This window comes from Marmota marmota, unplaced genomic scaffold, assembly GCF_001458135.2.
Source record: "Marmota marmota marmota unplaced genomic scaffold, marMar, whole genome shotgun sequence".
Lineage (NCBI taxonomy): Eukaryota > Metazoa > Chordata > Mammalia > Rodentia > Sciuridae > Marmota > Marmota marmota.
In genome coordinates this window covers 13210528-13229372 of record NW_026000185.1, presented here as the reverse complement: position 1 = coordinate 13229372, position 18845 = coordinate 13210528, and the positions used below count along the sequence as shown (strand labels likewise).

General features: G+C 49.8%; 1 protein-coding gene across 4 annotated transcripts in view; it reads right to left on the bottom strand.

The window, feature by feature from the left end:
• The window catches only part of Tmc5 (transmembrane channel like 5), a 63519-nt gene extending 50464 nt beyond the window's left edge, over positions 1-13055 (bottom strand). The window contains exons 1-2 of one of the 4 annotated variants that reach the window (XM_048789580.1): positions 12707-13054; positions 6902-7349 (exon numbers count right to left, since the gene is read on the bottom strand). The gene's annotated coding sequence lies outside the window, so the exon portion shown is untranslated. Of the gene's footprint in view, positions 1-6901; positions 7451-12706 lie in introns of those variants that run through there. The other 3 variants (XM_048789579.1, XM_048789581.1, XM_015491115.2) reach the window with 3 other exon arrangements.
• Between the last annotated feature and the right edge of the window lie 5790 nt (positions 13056-18845).

Genomic DNA, 18845 nt, shown 5'->3' with positions numbered 1-18845 from the left:
TTCCTGTTCCAGAGACGCAGAGAGGAAAACAGAAACAGAAACCAATGATTACAAAGCCACTCATATGTATGTGCTGGCCACTGTTTAAGGACCAGATAGATATGAACCCATTAAAACCCTAGGCCTAGGAATAAACTCTTATTATCCTTATTTTACTAAGAAGGTCACTGAGGCACAGAGAGGCTAAGAACTTGGCCTGGAAACAACAGCCAAGTTCCTTAGCTGAGGCGCTGCTGTGTTTCATCATCCCAAAGATATAAAATGGCTCATCCAAAGTACAGTGGCTTGTCCAGATCCAGAGCCAGAGTCAGAACCTGGGTCTACGGAACTCCAAGTTCAGGGTGCCCTCCTTGGACCACGTGGAAAATTTGACTTGCCCTTGATTGGTCCCACGACAGATTTCTTGAAGTGATTCAGGGTGAAGGAACAGAATGATGACTCTTAACACTCCTGCAATCACGTAAGGAAAGGGACATATTCTGAGAAGTGTGTCATGAGGTGATGTGGTCCTGCAGACATCGCTGAGAGGCTGCCCTGGTTCCGGGTGGCAGACTGGACCCACAGCCCGTTCTTTCCATCCACCTCCCAAGAAACTACGGACAATGAGTCCACAGGGGAGTGGATCCACAGTCATGGGACGTTCAAGGCAAGAGGGGCAACGGTTGGACTGGAGACGACGATGAGGTTCCAGAAAGCAGAGAGTAAACTGGTGCACTGGTGGGTTCTCCGGGGAGGGGGAGACTAGACCAGAACAGGCCCCCCAAAAAAAGATGGGCAGCGTGGGAGGGAGCCAGGGCTGCAGTCAGCTCAGGGTGAGGACAGTAAAGCCGAGGGGCATGAAGAACTGGAGTGGATCACCGAGCAGCAATTGAGTGCTTAATTAATGCGATGGCCAGAGGACAAGGGGACTCCTTTCACCCTGGCACCTACTGGTGCCCTTTGATGTTAGGATGGACACTGAGCAGTACAGGATTTAGACTCATCCAAGGAGAGGGCCTTTGGCCTTGGCTCCCATGAGGTTACCTCCAAGCCCTTGAAATACCCTGCTCTATAAAAGTGTCTGTTTATCTGGGGTCTTAGGCTAGTGAGATGGGAACAACATAATTCAGGGTGTGAGTTCTTTGTCATGCAGTATCAGCTGACCTCCGGGGGGGCTGGGGATGGGGGTCAACCATCTCTATGTGGCTGAGCTCCAGGAAAGATTCTGGACACCAATCACACAGGTCAGCTACCCTGGTTGACCATAAGCCATGGTGGGTACTGTCCCACATCGATGCTGGGAGAATAATATTCTCCATGGCTCCACGGGGAGGGATCAATTGGAGGCTTCATCTTTAGAACCTTCCTGGACTCTACTCTATGCATGTCTTCCTTTGCCTGACTTGAGCATGTATCTTTTTTTTGGTGGGGGGTACCATGGATTGAACTTGGGGGGTACTAGATCAGTGAGCCCCATCCCCAGCCCTATTTTGTATTTTATTTAGAGACAGGGTCTCACTGAGTTGCTGAGCGCCTCACTTTTGCAAAGGCTGGCTTTGAACTCACGATCTTCCTGCCTCAGCCTCTTGAGTCGCCCCCGTGCCCGGCTAATAACCGTAAGTAGAACAGCTTTCAGTGAGTGGGTTCTGAAAGTCCTTACAAAGTATTGTTGAACCCAAGGAGGACCTGGTAATGGAACTTGTACTGGGTGTCAGAACAGAGCAGGTCCCTCCAACTTTGCAGACACAAAGAGATTTTCTCTAAACAAAAGACATGAAGTTTCTGGAAACAACTAAGCCTCCAAGGAGGAAGTTGGTACTCAAGATTAAACCCAGATTTTATGCAGCTTGCCTACCTGTGTCCCCAGACATCTCAGTGAGCCCTGCCAATCAGGGGTGGGGCCTGCTGGGAAACAAACCCGTCCCCATCAGGGTCAACCAACGACAGCTATCCTCATCAATCTACTTCTGCATTCACAGAAAACAGCTGAATAAAGATCATCAAGGGTGCAAAAGGAGTAAACCAGAGGCACAGAAGAAATGGACGAAGGGAGCCAGGCGCAGTGGCACACGCCTATAATCCCAGTCACTCGGGAGGCTGAGGCAGGAGGTTCACAAGTTTGAGGTCAGCCTCAGCAATTTAGTGAGACCGTGCCTCAAAAATAAAATAACAAGGGCTGGGGGTATAGCACAGAGGTAGAGCACTTGCCTAGCATGTGCAAGGCCCTGGGTTCAATCCCCAGGACCCCAGGAAAAAAATGACAACTGATCCAGGAAGTCCAATATCTATAAAACAGAAGTTCTACAACAAAGAAAATGCAAAGATTGTAATAATCAAAGATGAAATAGCTTGACCTGAGCACGGGCACGGTCCTTCAGCTAAACAGCTAGCAACGTGGATAAATGTCCACAAGAAACACCCAAAATCACACACAGCCTCATGAGGTCTTAGATCATCACAGCAGAAGATGAAACCTTGATAATGTTCAGAACTAAAATCGCTGTGTCTTCCCAGGAAGAAGACAGACTTTGGCTCAGCACTGGTAGATGCTGTCCATATGAGCCTGGGTCTTCAAAGTGCTGAGGTTAAAGAATACCTACCTAAAATTCTGCACCCGGCACAGCAAGTTTGGGAGCAGAACAGAGACCTCTGCAGAAACCTAAAGTATGAGAGAGTTTAAGGCAAGCCAAAGAGGGTGTTTGAGGGCTGGGAAGTGATGACATCTCAAAGCTTCAGGATGACAGGTGTGCTCCAGGCCTAGAAGGAGTGGTCCCCAGGACGCCACTCAACACGGGACGAGGGAGAACCTGGGATCAGAGACGTGGCGAAGGCTAGGTCTGATGTATCAGCCACGAAAACTTGAAGACCAATAGAGACTCCAAAATAAGCCACCTCCTACCAGACTTGTATAATAGGTCAAAATAGATCCTACTGTCGTGGACAACAGATAAGAGCAAATAAAAAAAATTTAAAAATTAAAAAAAAAATTAATCACACTCTGGTCTAACTGTGCGCAGGTAAGGGAGCTCAGGAAAGATAACCCAGTCCACCTGGACCTTCATCAGTTGCCTTCGGTGGCTCGGATAAGACGACATAGAGCTCCATGCTGTTTCCCATGTCGGGACCTGACTTCCCTTAAATGCCCACACCGTGGTCGTCAAGTGTGTTTGTCTTCAATCTTTACAGTCCACCCATGTGACATCGCAATGTATTAATTAATTTATTTGGGGGGGATACTGGGGATTGAATCAGGGGTATTAAGCACGAAGCAGTACCCCTAGCCCTTTTTTATTTTTAAAACAGGGGTCTCACGAAATTGCTTAGGGCCTCACTAAGTTGCTGAGGCTGGCTCTGAACTCGCGATCCTCCTGCCTCAGCCTCCTGAGCCACTGGGATGACAGGTGTGTGCCACTAGGCGGATATCCCAATTTATAAGAAGTATTATAAATCCCAGGTTTCTGGCATAGCGTTCCTAAAACTCCATAATTCCCTGAGCGATATGGGTGGCAGGAGAATCTTTCATTGGAATATTTGCTCACTTGTGATATCTGGTCGCTCAGCCGTAGTGTGCTTGCCTGGCGTGGGGTGAGCCCAGTACTGAAAAAAAAAATTTTTTTTAATAAAAATAATAATAAGAGCTGGGGATATAGCTCAGTTGGTAGAGTGCTTGCCTTGCATGCACAAGGCCCTGGGTTCAATCCCCAGCACCACAAAACAAAGAAACAAAAATAATAATAATAATATTTGGTCTTTGATCTGGATTCCTGACAGAGCCCCCAGTCCTGAACCTTTGGGATTTCCTGGGTGATAGAGGCCTCTTTGGATCTAGTGAGGTGACTCTTGAGTGAGGGACGGCAGCTGGTCTCCAAAAAGATCAGGCCATGGTTAAGAACTTGAACTCTGAGCCCCAAGCCCATCCTCCAGGGCGGACAGGGGGCTGGATACAGAGCTAACAGCAGACGGTGCTCAGTGCTCAGTGCTCCGGTGCTCCATGCTCGGTGCTCCCGTGCTTGGTGCTCGGTGCTTGGTGCTCAGTGCTCCAGTGCTTGCATATTGAAGCCTCCAGGAAAGTCCTCACTGTGGGCTTCAGGAAGCTGCTGGGTGGTGTGGCGCACCCCCAGCTCCACGGGGACAGACCTTCCTGGGCTTGGTGCTCTTCTGGACCTTGCCCTCTGTCCCTTTTCATCTGGTGGATTATCTGTATTCTTTATCATCTCCTTTGTAATAAACTGGTAAACAAGAGTGAGCCTTTCCCTGAGTTGGGTCCAGCATCCTAGCAAATGACCAACCCTGGGGAGGAGGGGCGGGAACCTCACTTTATAGCGGGTCAGTCCCAAGTTCAGGGGGTTAAATAAAACCCACTGAAGATCAGGGACTCGGACTGAGCTTCTGCACTAGGTCCGAGAGGTCAAACCAAGATGGAGTCGCTCATGCTAGTGCTCCCCAGCATGAGGTGGAAACTAAGCTGTTTATCTGCCCTCCTGAGAGGTCAGGGAGAGAGGGGGCAGTCAATCCCCCAACAAGCCCATTTTACCTTCTCAAAAAAAGTGACTTTGGAATGACCTGTCCACTTCCTGTTCCGTGTCTGCTTTCCTTGGCCCCTTTCTGTGTATGAAACCGACCTCCTTTGCTCGGCTTTATAGAACGAGGTGTTGTCTGATTTCGGAATCACAGATACAAGTCAATTAAGATCTTTAAACTAAATTTGTTGTAATTTTCTCATTTTTTAAAAAACCGGTGGTTAAACCCAGGGGCACTCTAGCACTGAGCCACATCCCTGGCCCTTTTTATTTTTTATTTATTTTTATTTTGAGATAGGGTCTCACGAAGTTGCTTAGGTCTCCCTAAGTTCCTGAAGCTGGCCTCCAACTTTGGATCCTCCTACCACAGCCTCCTGAGTCACCGGGATAACAGGCGTGCACCACGCACGTTCTGGGTTGAGAGCATGGTAAGAGCTCAGGGTCTCCAGAATCCCTCGCTCGCCTTCTGTGTCCTGACTGAAAGTCAGAGTGCTTGATGTCTGTGGCCCAGACAGCTGCAGGTCTCTGCCAGCAGGCCTGAGCCCCAACAGGCCCCTGGTATTCCCAGACACCGATAAGGGCGTTCAGGTTGTTGCCAAAACACTAGAAGGAACTGGCGCAGTCCTGAGCTAAAATCCCTCACACCCTCCTGTGGGCTCAGCCTAGCCCCCCTCACTGCTGATAAACCCAGGCAGCACTTCCCTCTGCTCCTGGGTCTGTCCCAGGAGAAGTTCTCCAATGGCCACTTGCACCTGGTCCCGGGCACTGAGGGCTTCTTTCTTGGGACCCCCACCCGGCCCCATCGCTGGATGGTTTGGGCATTTTCTTGTTGGGGACCCCCGCAACAGCTACCCACAGCTTCAGTGGGAGGAAGCAACTGTTCTTTTCCTAGTAGTCAACCCACAAAGCCAGAAACACAGATCCTGGTTTTTTTCTTCCTTTTTCTTTTTCTATTGATTGATTGATTGATTGGTGGTGCTGGGGAGTGGACCCAGGCCTTTGCACAAATTCCCTTTTGTGCATTATAAAAATTGAATTTTTTTTTTTAAAGATACTCAAGATGCAAAAGCCACGGGAAAGGATCTTGCCTGTTCTGGGGTTTGTAAAAATGTGGAAACAGTATTTTCTCCCCTGTGGCCTTGTCTTTCTCTATGAATTCCTTCACAGAAATGATCCTGCCTGAGGTTTAGGATCCCCGCAGCTGCGGTTTACTTCTGGGGACATTGAACTTGAGGTGACAGGAAAGAACCTGAGTAATAATCTGGTTATCGCTGGTCACCTCATTCTGGGAAACCTTGGCACAAAAATGATCCATTAGTTGGTTCATGATACTTTGATGGTATTTAAACCTTCAACCTGACCGTCTTCCTGGTAATACGTGACCACAAACCCACTCCCTCTCCACCCAGCATCTCTTCCTTCTCCATCACAGGAGGAATCTCGTCAAACCACAAGGATATCAATAAATAATAATAATAAGCATGAGGACAGCACCCTTTATTGAGTATTTGCCTCTGTGTCAGGCAGCACGCCACACCCTACAAAGGCATTAGCAATTGAATCTTGAACGTTATGGGGAGGTATAGTTGATTTTACGGTGGTTACATTGAAACCCAGAGAGGCTGAGTCATTTGCCCAACGTCACACAGCTGAACTGAAGCAACACGGGATTCAAACCTATGACGCTGCCGGCAGACCCTGAGCTTGAATCATCGTCATTGACGACATCATTGTGATCAGAGGAAGAACAGAAGGATGAGAAGGGAGAGGCAGTGAATAAGGAGGCCGAGGTAACACTTCCTAAGCATTTATAGAGCACCGCGTGTTCTTATTAGTTCCGATACCCACCTGCGGAGGTGGCAACTTTCCACACCTACCCATTCTACAGACAAGGAAACCAAGGCTAGACAGCTTCAGAGCTGGCTCCCTAACCAGCAACGTCTCTCACCTCCCCTTCCCCACAGCCATGCTTTCCACTAATATATCTATTGAGCGTCCATTCTGTACCTGCACCTGTCAACCAGCGGCAGGACAGCCCTGCTTCTGTCCTCCCGCGACACATTCCCAAGAACTCCCGGCGATCCTGTGACGTCCTGCCCTCTCCGGCTCTCATCTGCCCAGCCCTGCAGATTCCCCAGAGGGGACCCTCCATGCTCTGTGGTCCGCACCTGGGGAGACACTGGATCTCTCTTTTTTTTTTTTTTTTTTCTTTTTTGCAAACCCATGAATCTCTCTTCCAGCCTCTGTGCTGGGTCCCTATAAACACAGCTGTCCTTGCCGTCTGTCATGCCACTGGTCTCGCTGCCAGCCAGGGTTGGGGGTGGTTTACGGGGCTGTGGCAGTTTTAGGCCACCCTGGCTGTCCCCTGTCCCCTCCTCCAGCCCGTGAACCCCGGGTCTCACCTGTCCAAGCGCAGACCTGGCTGGCGCCCCGGTATGGTCCTGGGGTTTGCACAGCTGAAACGCCAACTCGGCTCCAAACGGGGTATGTCTTTCTTCCTGAACTCAAGCTCCTCCCTCTCGCCAAGTTTCTCTCTCCGTCAGGGCCATAAAAAGAGCAAAGTCCTTTTCAGGGCTGACTTCATTTCTTGGACATCATAAGGAAGTTCGCAGACCCCCGCCGGCAGCGCGGAGGCTGGAGAAGGAGTTTCCTGGCGTCCTTCAGGCCGGGAGCATCCTCTGGAATGTGGCTCCACGGGACGCCCCTGGGCACGTCTTTTGTCAGCTTTTTTTTTTTTTTTTTTTGCTGCTGGGATCAAATCAGACCTGAAGAGAACAATTCCAGGAGGAAAAGTTTATGTGGGTGCTCACGGTTTCAGAGGTCTCCGTCCACAGAAGGCTGGCTCCATTCCTGAGGTGAAGGGACATCAGAGAGGACATGTGTGGCAGAGAAAAGCAGCTGGGGACATGGCACCAGGAGGCAGAGAAAGTTCCTCTCACAAGGGACAAAATATAAACTTCAGAGGCCCACCGCCTCCAGCCTCCACCCCCTCCAGCTTCCACCCCCTCCACGCCACACCCCGCCTGCCTACAGTTCCCACCCCGTTAATCCCTATCCGCAGATTAATGCACTGATTATGAGGTTAAGGCTCTCATAACCCAATCATTCACCTCTAACTTTCTTGCATTGACTCTCATGAGATTTGGGGGTCCACCTCACATTTAAATCATCACAGCCCCCAGGCGCTGGGCACTTTGGAGATGCATACCTTGCAGCGACATTCAACCTGGAGATCTCACTCTGCAATTAATGCTCACAAGTGACCGGTCCCTTGCATAGATATAGGACGCATGGACAGAAACCAGCTCACATTTCCAGGAAGGCCGTCTGGAATTCCAATCCCGACAGGCACCCCAAGACGGGAATTGCGCAATCACTCCAAGCCTCCGACCTTTTCACCCCTTCACCTGCAAAATGAGAGCAATGTGCTCTCCCTCCACAGGGTTGGTCAGGGCGACATCAGGCGACAGGTGGGAAAGGCTGGTCAATTTCAGTGCTCATCTCCTGGGACCAACCATAGCGGCAAGAATGCCAGCTAATCCTCCATGCAGGGCTGTCTCTGGGACAGAGTCCTTAAGCACCCGGAAAGGAAGAAGGAAGCAGAGCGTCTGGGGCTGGGTGAGATGTCTTTGTTTTTATAAAGGCCAGAACATATTCCTTTTCCTGTGGCATTTGAATCTGGGTGAGAATCTTTTAAAAGAAGGAAAGTCAGGACTGAGGATATAGCTTAGTTGGTAGAGTGCTTGCCTTGCACGCACGGGGTCCTGGGTTCAATCCCCAGCATCACACACACACACACAAAAAAAAAAAAAAAATGGAGGAAAGTCTTATTTCTAAAATCCGGAATAAATGGGGTGGGGGTGGGGGCTATATATTCCCTTCCCTTTTGATGTATTAGCACTCACCTTAAGTACAAAATAGTGATTTTTCCAAAAGAGAAATGCAGTCATCTCCTGTGGTAGCAGAGACTCATAAATTGAGGAACTGTCTTAAAATGAGAGGAGGGGGAGGGGGGTTCTACCAGACAATGGTTGGGCCAGGTGCTGAGTGCGGGTAGCACACGCCTATATTCCCAGTGGCTCAGGAGGCTGAGGCAGGAAGATAGCAAGTTCAAAGCCAGCCTCAGCTCTAAATAAAACACATATTTATGGCTAGGGATGTGGCTCCGTGGTTCAGTGCCCCTGGGTTCCATCCAAAAAAAAAAAAAAGACGGTTGCACAGCCCCAGGAACAGCCATGCCTGGGGGAAGAAGTCAATTCCAGGCAGCCAGTGCCTCCGGGAACCCTGAACCTCCTGCTGTGGGCTGATCCCTGTGGGGCTGGACCAAACTGCAGCCTGAGGCAAAAGGCCAGATCAGATCTTCCTGTGACAGTCAATCAGGATTTCTCAGTGTCTGCCCTACCGACATTCGGGGCCAGGTAACTGTCTCAGTGACTGTCCCGTGCCTCCCGGATTGTCCCGTGCCAGCAGGTCAGTCCAACCCTCCCTGACCTGGGACAGTCAGCCCCCACCCCGAAAAGAACCAATGAGCTCCTGGGCTTTACCCCAGCTCCTCGCTGCTGCAATCCCTGGCGAGATCTTCCCCGCCCGGCTCCTGGACCAGTGGCTCCTCAGCTATGAGGAAGGAGCACGGAGCGTGCCTCTTGCCACCCTCCCACTCAGATCCACCTTCCAGCTCAGAAACCAAGTGCGTCTTGAAAGCCAGGACCCCCTTGCCGTGGCTCTCCAGGGTACAGGACAAAGCTATTGAGGGGTCTTCAGAACAGCAAGATTCCAGGTTTCTTCCACTCTCACCTATGGACAAAGGCATGTGGCTCCAGCTGTCAGAACCTTGGACAACCAGCAACAGCGGGTAGAGACCCCTGGGCATACTAAGATGACCTGGAGGTCTTGCAAGTTTCTGTGTGTCCTTCAGACTTCCAGCTTTGCTAAAAGTTTCTTTCAAATAATCTTTTGATGACAAAACCTATATATTAAACGTGCTGAGCGAACTCTGGTGTCAGTCAAGCCTCATCAGGGCTTGGCTACCCACCCCCTCACCGCCCCTCCAGTTTCTGAATTAATGGCCAGGCTGGTCGCCACAGTTGTTTCTTTTTCTGATTCTTCTGATAGACAGCGTAAAAACGCACTGAGCCGGTGACATGCCCACAAGCTCTAGTGGAATTTTCTTCTCTTGCTCTACTGAAGAAACCAGATTTAAAGACAGCCTTAAAGACAGGTAGTTAGTGTAGTTAGGTAAATCGGATCCAATATCGAGTCTAGTAAAGAAAATGGAGTTGATCTGAGCCTGGGAAACCAGAACAGCACCTGGGAGGCTGAAAAGTTAATATTTCCAAGTCCCTGGCCTGTCCCAAAGAACTGTTAATGAAACAGCTCCCAGCAAGACACGGAGATGCTAATCAAATCACCCTAGGCACTTCCTGCCCAGATCTCTCCCCCACGGGACAGAGGGAGATATGCAAGTTGAAGGACCTGAACACTAAAGAACAAAAGATCTTAGATATAAAAGGGAGAAGATCTCCCTTTCCCAAGGATTCCACTCTACACTTGCCTCCGGGTGCTTCTCTGAAGCATTCCAGTAAGCCAGGACTCAGTAACCGGCGGTATCAACATTTCTCAATGTTTCATTTATGACACATTTATTCTCTCCCCCCAAAATCCTTTTTTCTTTTTACTACTGGGGATTGAACACATAGGCACTTAACCACCGAGTCACATCCCCAGCCCTTTTTATTTTTTTTTTAAATTTTGAGATAGGGTCTCCCTGAGTTGCTAAGTTGCAGAGGCTGGCCTCCAACTTGCAATCCTCCTGCCTCAGCCTTCTGAGTTGCTGGGATAACAGGCGTGCACCACCGCATGTTGAGAGCCACAGTGGAAGGGGCCCCAGCAAACTTCCAGCTGCCAGCTGATGATTGGCTCACAGCGGCCCCAGCAAACTTTCAGCTGCCAGCTGATTGGCTCCTCTGCTGTGATGCTCCTAGGGCTGTTTCCCCGCCCTTTCAGACCAGGGAGCTGCTCATTGAGGGACTCTTTTGGCTCCACCCACATGACCCAGCCAATCCAATAGGTCCTCAAGAGCAGGAGGAGTGTGGTGGTTGAGAGGCTTGTGGGAAGCTGGTGGTGGCAGTTGGGCTCTGAGGGAATTCCTGAAGAGCTCCTGTGGTGTGTGATGTGTTCTAAAAATAAAGTTCGTTTGTGCTTGATAAGTGGCTCCTGAATTGTGCCCAGCCAGACTGCAGCATTTGGTGCTGATAACGCCAAGGTCATGGGTTCGTTCCCCCCATCGGGCCACCAAACGCTGAAGTCTGGCTGGGTCGCGTGGTCGGAGCCAAAGAAAGTCCCCCAGTGAGCAGCTCCGCAGTCTGAAAGGGCGGGAAACAGCCCAATGAGCATCACCGCAGAGGAGCCAATCAGCTGGCAGCTGAAAGTTTGCTGGGGCCCCTTGGGCTGTGGCTCTCAACATCCTCTCTCAGCTAGTTTTGGGATTTCATCATATGTGACAGTGGGACTTTTTCAAAACATAAATTAAAATTTTGCAAAATGTCTCTAGTGAGCTGCACAGAGTTTGGATTGTATGATCCCACTTTTACTAAAGTCAAAATAATTTCTATTGCTACATCTCGGAGGAGAGAGAGAAACCTGGAACAGCATTCAGGAAACTAAACAGTGGTTATGAACACGTGAGGAAGGAGCACGTTTCTCTGCCTCCTGTGCAAGTATTTTTGTAAATAACTTCCCAAAATAACTTGCATATATTTTAGACATATCCAAGTATCCCATAAGATTTTTTTTTTAAATGGGAAGAATGAAACAAGAAGATCTATATCTGAGGTCACTGGGGAATCTCCAAAGTTTCATAAGGGAAAGAGGGAGAATCTTCTGGAAGCAGCAGATGCCAGAGAGTCCCAGATATAGGAAGCAAGGACCCAGAGGGGGACTGATGAGGACATCCAGGATTGGAAAGAAGGAAGCAAGAGATAAGCATGAGGCAGAGGAAATGGAAATAAATGAGGAGATGTGGGAGCAGGAGAACAGCTCTGTGTCAGGGTGCAGTTTATTAGTTTAGTCAAGTCTGCCTGTTGCCTTGCTGTAAACAGAGAAAATGCTAATATGTAAAACGGTCAACACTTAGACTCTTCTCACTACCTATGTGTTGATTACATTTAACCCTCACAGCTCCCCAGGAGTTAGGCAGTATTACCATGACTCCAGTGTAGGGAGGAGTCATTTGAAGCACAGAGAAGTTAAGCAACTCAGCCCCAGGTCCCAGTGAGGAAATGATAGAGGCAGGCTTGGACCTCAGGCCGTCTGGCTGAGGAGCCCATGTTCTGAAGATCACTAGAGCTGCCTAGCACAGCGCCTGGCAAACAGTGAGCAGAAAAGATGTTAATGAATATGATTATATTAAAAGGCGAGGCTTCCACCCCCAGCCAAGTGCCCATAGGAACGGATGCACAGGGCCCTTGTCCAATACCAGCTTCATAAATGTCCCCAGAAACTGCCATGACACATTGAAGGGCAGCACTTTTCGTAGGACATAAAACTCCCTGAAATATGGCAGGAGGTCCGTGCTGGAGACTCTATATGCAAAAGGGGAATAGGGTACCAGAGGCACATGCCTGTAATCCCAGGCACCCGGGAAGCTGAGGCAGGAGGATCGCAAATTAGAGGCCAGCCTCAGCTCAGCATATTAGTGAAAGTCAGTCTCTCTCTCTCTCTCTCTCTCTCTCTCTCTCTCTCTCTCTCAATCCTAGGGCTCTTAACCGGTCTCTCTAAGTTGCTTAGGGCCACGCTAAATTGATGAGGCTGACTTTTAGCCCGGGATCCTTCCGAATCACTGAGATTACAGACGAGCGCCACCAAGCCCGGCTCCCCCCACTGGCTTTTTTTTTTTTAAACCGGGGTAGAAACTGGAATCCAGACAGGATAATTAACTTGCTCAAAGAAAGGCTCACAGCAAATAAACCGTGTGATTTCCAACGCCCGCGCTCTGACCCATATCGCCGGGCAGATGAAAAGCTCGGCGGTCGAGTGAGCCTACAAGCCCCCAACAAGTGGATGTGGTTATTCTTTCCTTTCAGCAGCCGCGAGGTGGGCTGCACCGGGCGGCGGACCGAGGCCACTCCTCGGGAGCTTTCTTAACCCAGAGGCTCAGCGCGCCGCTGTCTGGCGCTGGAGCCGCGGCCCCTCCGCTCGAGGATCCCTACCTCGTTCGCTCCTGGAGGCCGGATCTGGCCACCCGCCATCAGCCAGCGCTGGGGACAGGCCCTGTTCTTCTTGCTCATCAATTCCTTCTCCAGCACAGGAGCCTCCAAGCGGATCAGCCTCACCTCCCAGCCCGCCCTGCGCCTCCTGCACCTGGCGCTCCCACGGGTGTCTTTGGCGACCCCGCCTGGGGCAGCCCGTGGGCGGCGCACCCTGGCACTGGAGCCGGATTTCTTGCCTGGAGGACCGATCACTTTCTTCTTGTCACCGAGCCAGGTCCCTGCAGCGCTGGGGAGGGACACCTGCTGGCGTCTGAGACCTCTATCCACTGCCCGACGCCTTGCGCAAACCGTGCTCTGCTCCCACCAGATGCCAGACGGCGCTGTGGGCGCCCCGGGACCAAACCACGTCTGAAATTATTCACAAACGCAAATCACCTTAGAATCTTCCGATACATGCAAATCAAGACCGCAGTGAGGTCTCACCTTAACCTACTGGGAGGACCACGTTGCCCACTGCTGGTGGAAATGTATTTATGGTGCCATCTCGAGGGAAAAGTGTATGGAGTTTCCTCCACAAATTAAAAAGAATTATCACATGATGTGGCTGTCCTACTTCTGATCTCGAAAGAAGCGACCCAATCATTTATCCACAAACGACTGGATAAAGGAAATGTGTTCTATACGCACAATGGAATATTATTTAGTCTTTTATTGTGTGTGGCAGGGTGAGAACTGGGATTTGGGGGATTGAACCCAGGAGTGCTTTACCACTGGGCCCCACCCCCAGCCCTATTTTGCATTTTATTTAGAGACAGGGTCTCACTGAGTTGCTTAGCACTTCGTTTGCTGAGGCTGCCTTTGATCTGGGGATCCTCCTGCCTCAGCCTCCCCAGCTGCTGGATTACAGGCGTGCACCACTGTGCCCTGCTCTTTTTAACTTTTTATTTTGAGACAGGGTCTTGCTAAGCTGCTTAAGTACCCACCTAGCACGTCACAGGTGCGTGTGCAGCATGCCTGCCACCATTTACAAAGCATTTTCACACTTGTTATTACAGTTCACACCTACAGGATGCATCGAGGGGGATATGAGCAGACAGAAGAGTCGTCCTCTCCCGACCTCTATTTTTTTCCCAGACCCCAATTTTTGATGGAGAAACAGATTAACCAGGGGACTTGCCCAGGATCAATTCATTTTAGTAGTCAAAGAATCGGGAGTCAGCCGCGGCTTGTGAAGTCAATTCCAGTCATCTTCAGCCCAAGCAGAAAGGCAGTGTGGAGACTGGGTAGACACTGGCTGTGCAGTTGAGGCAGAGAAGACTTTGAAACTTGCCTCTAGCACGTCCTAGCTGTGTGATGCTGGGAAACTTGCCAGCCCTCTCTGTGTCTCCATTTGCTCCCTCATCAAATGAGGATAACAATAACACCTACCACATCGGGGGCTTCTGAGCATCAAATGAGATAAGACCCGGAACGTCATGATTATCTACTAATTTTTTTTTTTTTAGAGAGAGAGAGAGAGAGAGAGAGAGAGAGAGAGAATTTTTTAATATTTATTTTTTAGTTTTCGGCGGACACAACATCTTTGTTTGTATGTGGTGCTGAGGATCGAACCCAGCGCCGCACACATGCCAGGCGAGCGCGCTACCGCTTGAGCCACATCCCCAGCCCCTAATTTTTTTTTTTTTAATGTAAGCATGCTGTTTTGTATTCATTCAAGCATTTTTTCGAATGGCCTTTTACTCTCCCCAGATATCTTCAGCCAATCAGATAGAGCAAGACTGGCAAGTCTGATACCATTTATTTTAAAGGCGGTGACTCCTGTTCAGCAAAGGGTTTCCAGTCAAGCGTCCTTGGGAAGAATGGCTGCGACGTTCCATAGCAACCGGAGCGCAGGCTCCCTGGAGGCAGAGCAGAACTGTGGCCACCCACTGGAGCACTCATTATACCAAGACACGGTTTTATTCCCTCATCTCCCGAGAGGATGGTGTTTACCCAGCTCAGAGATGTCTGCACCAATACCAACAGGCTCCTGCGCCTCCCTGGGCGGGAGGTGATCGGCCCACCTGCAGCCATCCGCTCACTCGCGCCCCCTGGTGGTCAGTCCCGCAGCCGCTCTGTGCATGCCCCGGGAGCAAAGGGACCTAACCTAGACTAAGGGAGGGGAGCTAATCTAGATTAGAGAAATGGGCTAACCTAGACTAAGGGAGAGGAGTTAATAGAGATTTAGAGAAAGGGGTTGACCTAGATTAAGGGAAGGAGCTAACCTAGATTAAGAGAAAGGTGCTGATCAAGGCTAAGCGTCTCAGGCCAGGAACCCACCTGGCACTTGACATCATGCATGACCTTGTTTGACCTTGCCTTGAGGTAGCTTTGCAAACACAGAAATGCAGAGTCTGAGAGATGCAGACAATCAAGGGGAAAGGCAGACTGCTTCAAGGGACCTGTCTTGACCTCAGAGCCACTCACACATTCCCAGCATCCCATGGGAAATTTGAAATGGGGTCAAAGTAGGCCACAATTCCACTCTCCCACCTTGCACGGAATCCCAGTTAAGAAAACATCTTTTGTAGGGCGCAGTGGCACATGCCTATAATCCCAGTGGCTCAGGAGGCTGAGGCAGGAGGATTGCAAGTTCCAAGCCAGCCTCAGCAACTCAGTGAGACCCTGTACAAAAAAGAAAGAGAGAGGGCTGGGGTTGTAGCTCAGTGGTAGAGCATTTGCCTCACATGCATGAGGCCCCGGGTTTGATCCTTAGCACCACATAAACATAAATAAAAATAAAGATAATGTGTCCATCTATAACTAAAAACAATTTTTAAAAAAATGGGGGGCTGAAGGGCTGGGGATGTGGCTCAAGCGGTAGTGCGCTCACCTGGCATGCGTGCGGCCCGGGTTCGATCCTCAGCACCACATACAAACAAAAATGTTGTGTCTGCCGATAACTAAAAAAAATAAATATTAAAAAAAAAAATGGGGGGCTGTATATATAGCTCAGTGGATAAGCACTCCTGGGTTTAATTTCCAGTACCAAAAAAGAAAATACTATTATTAAAACAAACAAAAAATAATATTACAGCAATATTAAATTCCCCCAGGGTGCTAATTATATGTTGATAATGCAGAAGGATGTGTTTGTTCATGCAGACACCTAGGAATGTATTTAGGAATTGAGGAAGGCAGGAAGATGTCCCCCAAAGACATTGGCCCCTAATCTCGAGAACTTGTGGACATTACTACATATTGGAGAATTCGAGACACCATGGCTCCTGGCTGGCGATCTCTAAGTCCTGGAATGTCCTGCCTAATAGGAGTGCCTGTGTTTATCATGAACCTCGGTAGTTGTGACCCTTTTCACAGACCAGATTCTGGAAGATAAGGATCCTTCCTCCTAGACATAAAACCTGTAAAAATGCATGGTTAAAATCCTGTGAGAATTGGTCGGCACTGGCCAAGATGACATAGAGTTATCATGGGAGTCGGGATTTGAAAATCTGATGTCACCCTGCTGTCAGTCAAAAGTCAAGAGGTGGACCTGGGCAGGACTCCCTAGAAACTTCTCTTGGGTCCCCAATAAAACTGAAGTGCAGGGGAGACATGTTGTCCCTCTCCTCTCTGAGAGGACCCACTCTCTCCCTTAAGAGTGTCCCCTTTCCCTTTTCCTATTCTTTCAATAAACTCATGCCTATTACTTTTTTAAGTTGTAGTTGGACACAATATCTTTATTTTATTTATTTATTTTTATGAGGTGCTGAGGATCAAACCCAGTGCGTCACACGTGCTAGGCAAGCGCTCTGCCACTGAGCTGCAGCCCCAGCCCGATGCCTATTACTCTTGAATGACGTGCCTGAAATCTTTCTGTCTCGATCATAAGAATCGGGGGCTAGAAGAAGGGGTCTTGGTCCTGCCTCCGTGTCTCAGAAGGCCCCAGCTCTGTAACAAAGGACAAAATGTTTTTAAAGTTTCGTTTTCCTTCATGTACAAAGAGCAGGGTCCCTTGTCCCTCTAGAAGAATGAGATGGCATGCCTGCAAGACACAGCATCTGTGCCCATGCTGGGGAGCCTCACTGTGGGCTGGTTTCTGGTGCTCAGAGGCCCAGAACCCAGGATGTTGCAGGCACAAGCTGCCCATGAGCTTCCAGAGCGCAGTCTCTGGAAACAAAACTAGATCCTTGCTGAGGGGCATGTGCAGGGCTGTGGCGGGAGCGAGGGAGGCGAGGGCCACAGGAGACCTGGCTTCTTACACTCTGGCCCCATCACATCTCTGTGGTGCTGGGATCAACTGCACAGCCTCTGGGACTGGCTTGGGGGCGCTGTGACCCAGCCCCACCCACCATTGCCTTTTGGTGACTAGAAAGTTACCTGAGCTCTCTGTTTCCTTATTGCTATGCTCAGGGTCATATGTTAAAGGGCCACATGTTAAAGGCTTGGCACAGATTGATGCTGCTGGGTAGTGGGTCTGGCGGGGGGGGGGTTCCCTGGGGATGTGCTCTTGAAAGGGGCTGCGGCTCCCAGCATCTTCCCCTTCCTCTCTTTGAGTCCTGGCCACGAGGTGAGCAGGTTTGCTGGGCCACAGGTTCCCACCAGGCAGAGCTGCTTCCCCGTCAGAGGCCACGGGCCACCTGATCCTGGAGCAGAGGCCCCACAACAGAGCCCACGGAACCCCTTTTCTTCCTAAGTTGATTATCTCAGGTATTTGTTGTAGTGACGGGAAGGTGACATATTCATTCATAAAATGGACACGGTGAGAACAAGGGTACTGCATTCCTGTGTACTACTGTGGGCGAAATCTATTCAAAACGTAGCATTTGAGCCAACAAAGGCCTCGAAGGTTCTGTGGATGGAGAATTGAGTAGCCACTTAGCTGGGCAGCCGTGGCTCGGGGTCTCTCTGGTTTTTTTTTTTTTTTTCTATACAACACACTTAGGATAAGATTAATTTATCAATGAGGCAACTGCAGAAGATGAACAATAATAACTGTGCGAAGCCACCCTGAGCTATTTGAGCGTCTTCACTGGGCCTTGAGCCAAGGAGATTTAGGTTTGGCAATCCGTTTTGTGTCTCTGCCCACTGGATGTTTGCACAAGGCACTGACCTGCTGACCTAGGGAGGCCCATCTCCTAGCTCCCGAGTTGGGCGTAACCTGTTGGAGACTGGACAGCCCACCTCCTACCTTCTTTGGCAAAGAACATTCTATGGAAAACCTTTGAGGTTCCCCCCATATAATAAAGCATATGAGGGCTCTAGTGTGGAAGCTCGGCCCCTAAGGTCAAAGAGCAGTCCTGCTGAGAGCCATTGCCAAGTAGGAATGACGCATGGCAATTTCCTTGTCAGCCTACCCCATGTTGCTTAGAGGGAGGACTCTCCATTGTGGAAATGGGCTTGCCTTGGACCCAGGTCATTTGCAGTGACATTGCATGAATGTTTGAGAAAGGTGACCCTGCTCAAGGACCAGGGTGGATCCAGGTTTAGGGAGGATCCTGCTGGATTAGGGTGGGTCCAGGTTTAGGGTGTATCCTCCTGGGAATAGGGAGTATCCTGCTGCCTTAGGCACCCACTCCTTGGGTTTAGGGAGGTTCCAGGTTTAAGGTGGACCCTGCTGGGAATAGGGCGTATCCTGATGCCTCAGGCGCATGCCCGCTCCTGGAGTTCCGTTGAGTTCTCGCGGGATTCAGAGAGTATTTTGGGATGCAGAGCCGAGTGGAGGTGGATTTTCCCCAGAACCCGTGTGTAGAGTGTTGGTGACAGGTCACGAATAAAGAGTTGCTGTTTGAACCTACAAGGTGTGTGGTGGCTCATGATTTTGTGCCCAGCCAGACTGCAGCACAGTCCCACCCTCGATTTCTAAGATTACTTTCCATTTCGTGTGGTTTTTGCACCACCTTCTTTTCCTAGCTTTATTTCATAGCCAGCCCACTTCATGCAGAGGAAGCCCAAATTGCACCGCCTGTTTGGGCCATGGGTGAGAAATAACAACTCATAAAATAGAAAAAAAAATAACAACATACTGTAATAAAATGGTCAACATCAGTACTCTTGTAAAATAAAATAGTAAGTAAAATAAAAGGGACTTGAACACAAACCCTGCCATACCCCTGCAGATGCTCTGATAACCCAGGAGATTACTCAGTTGCTTTCAGAC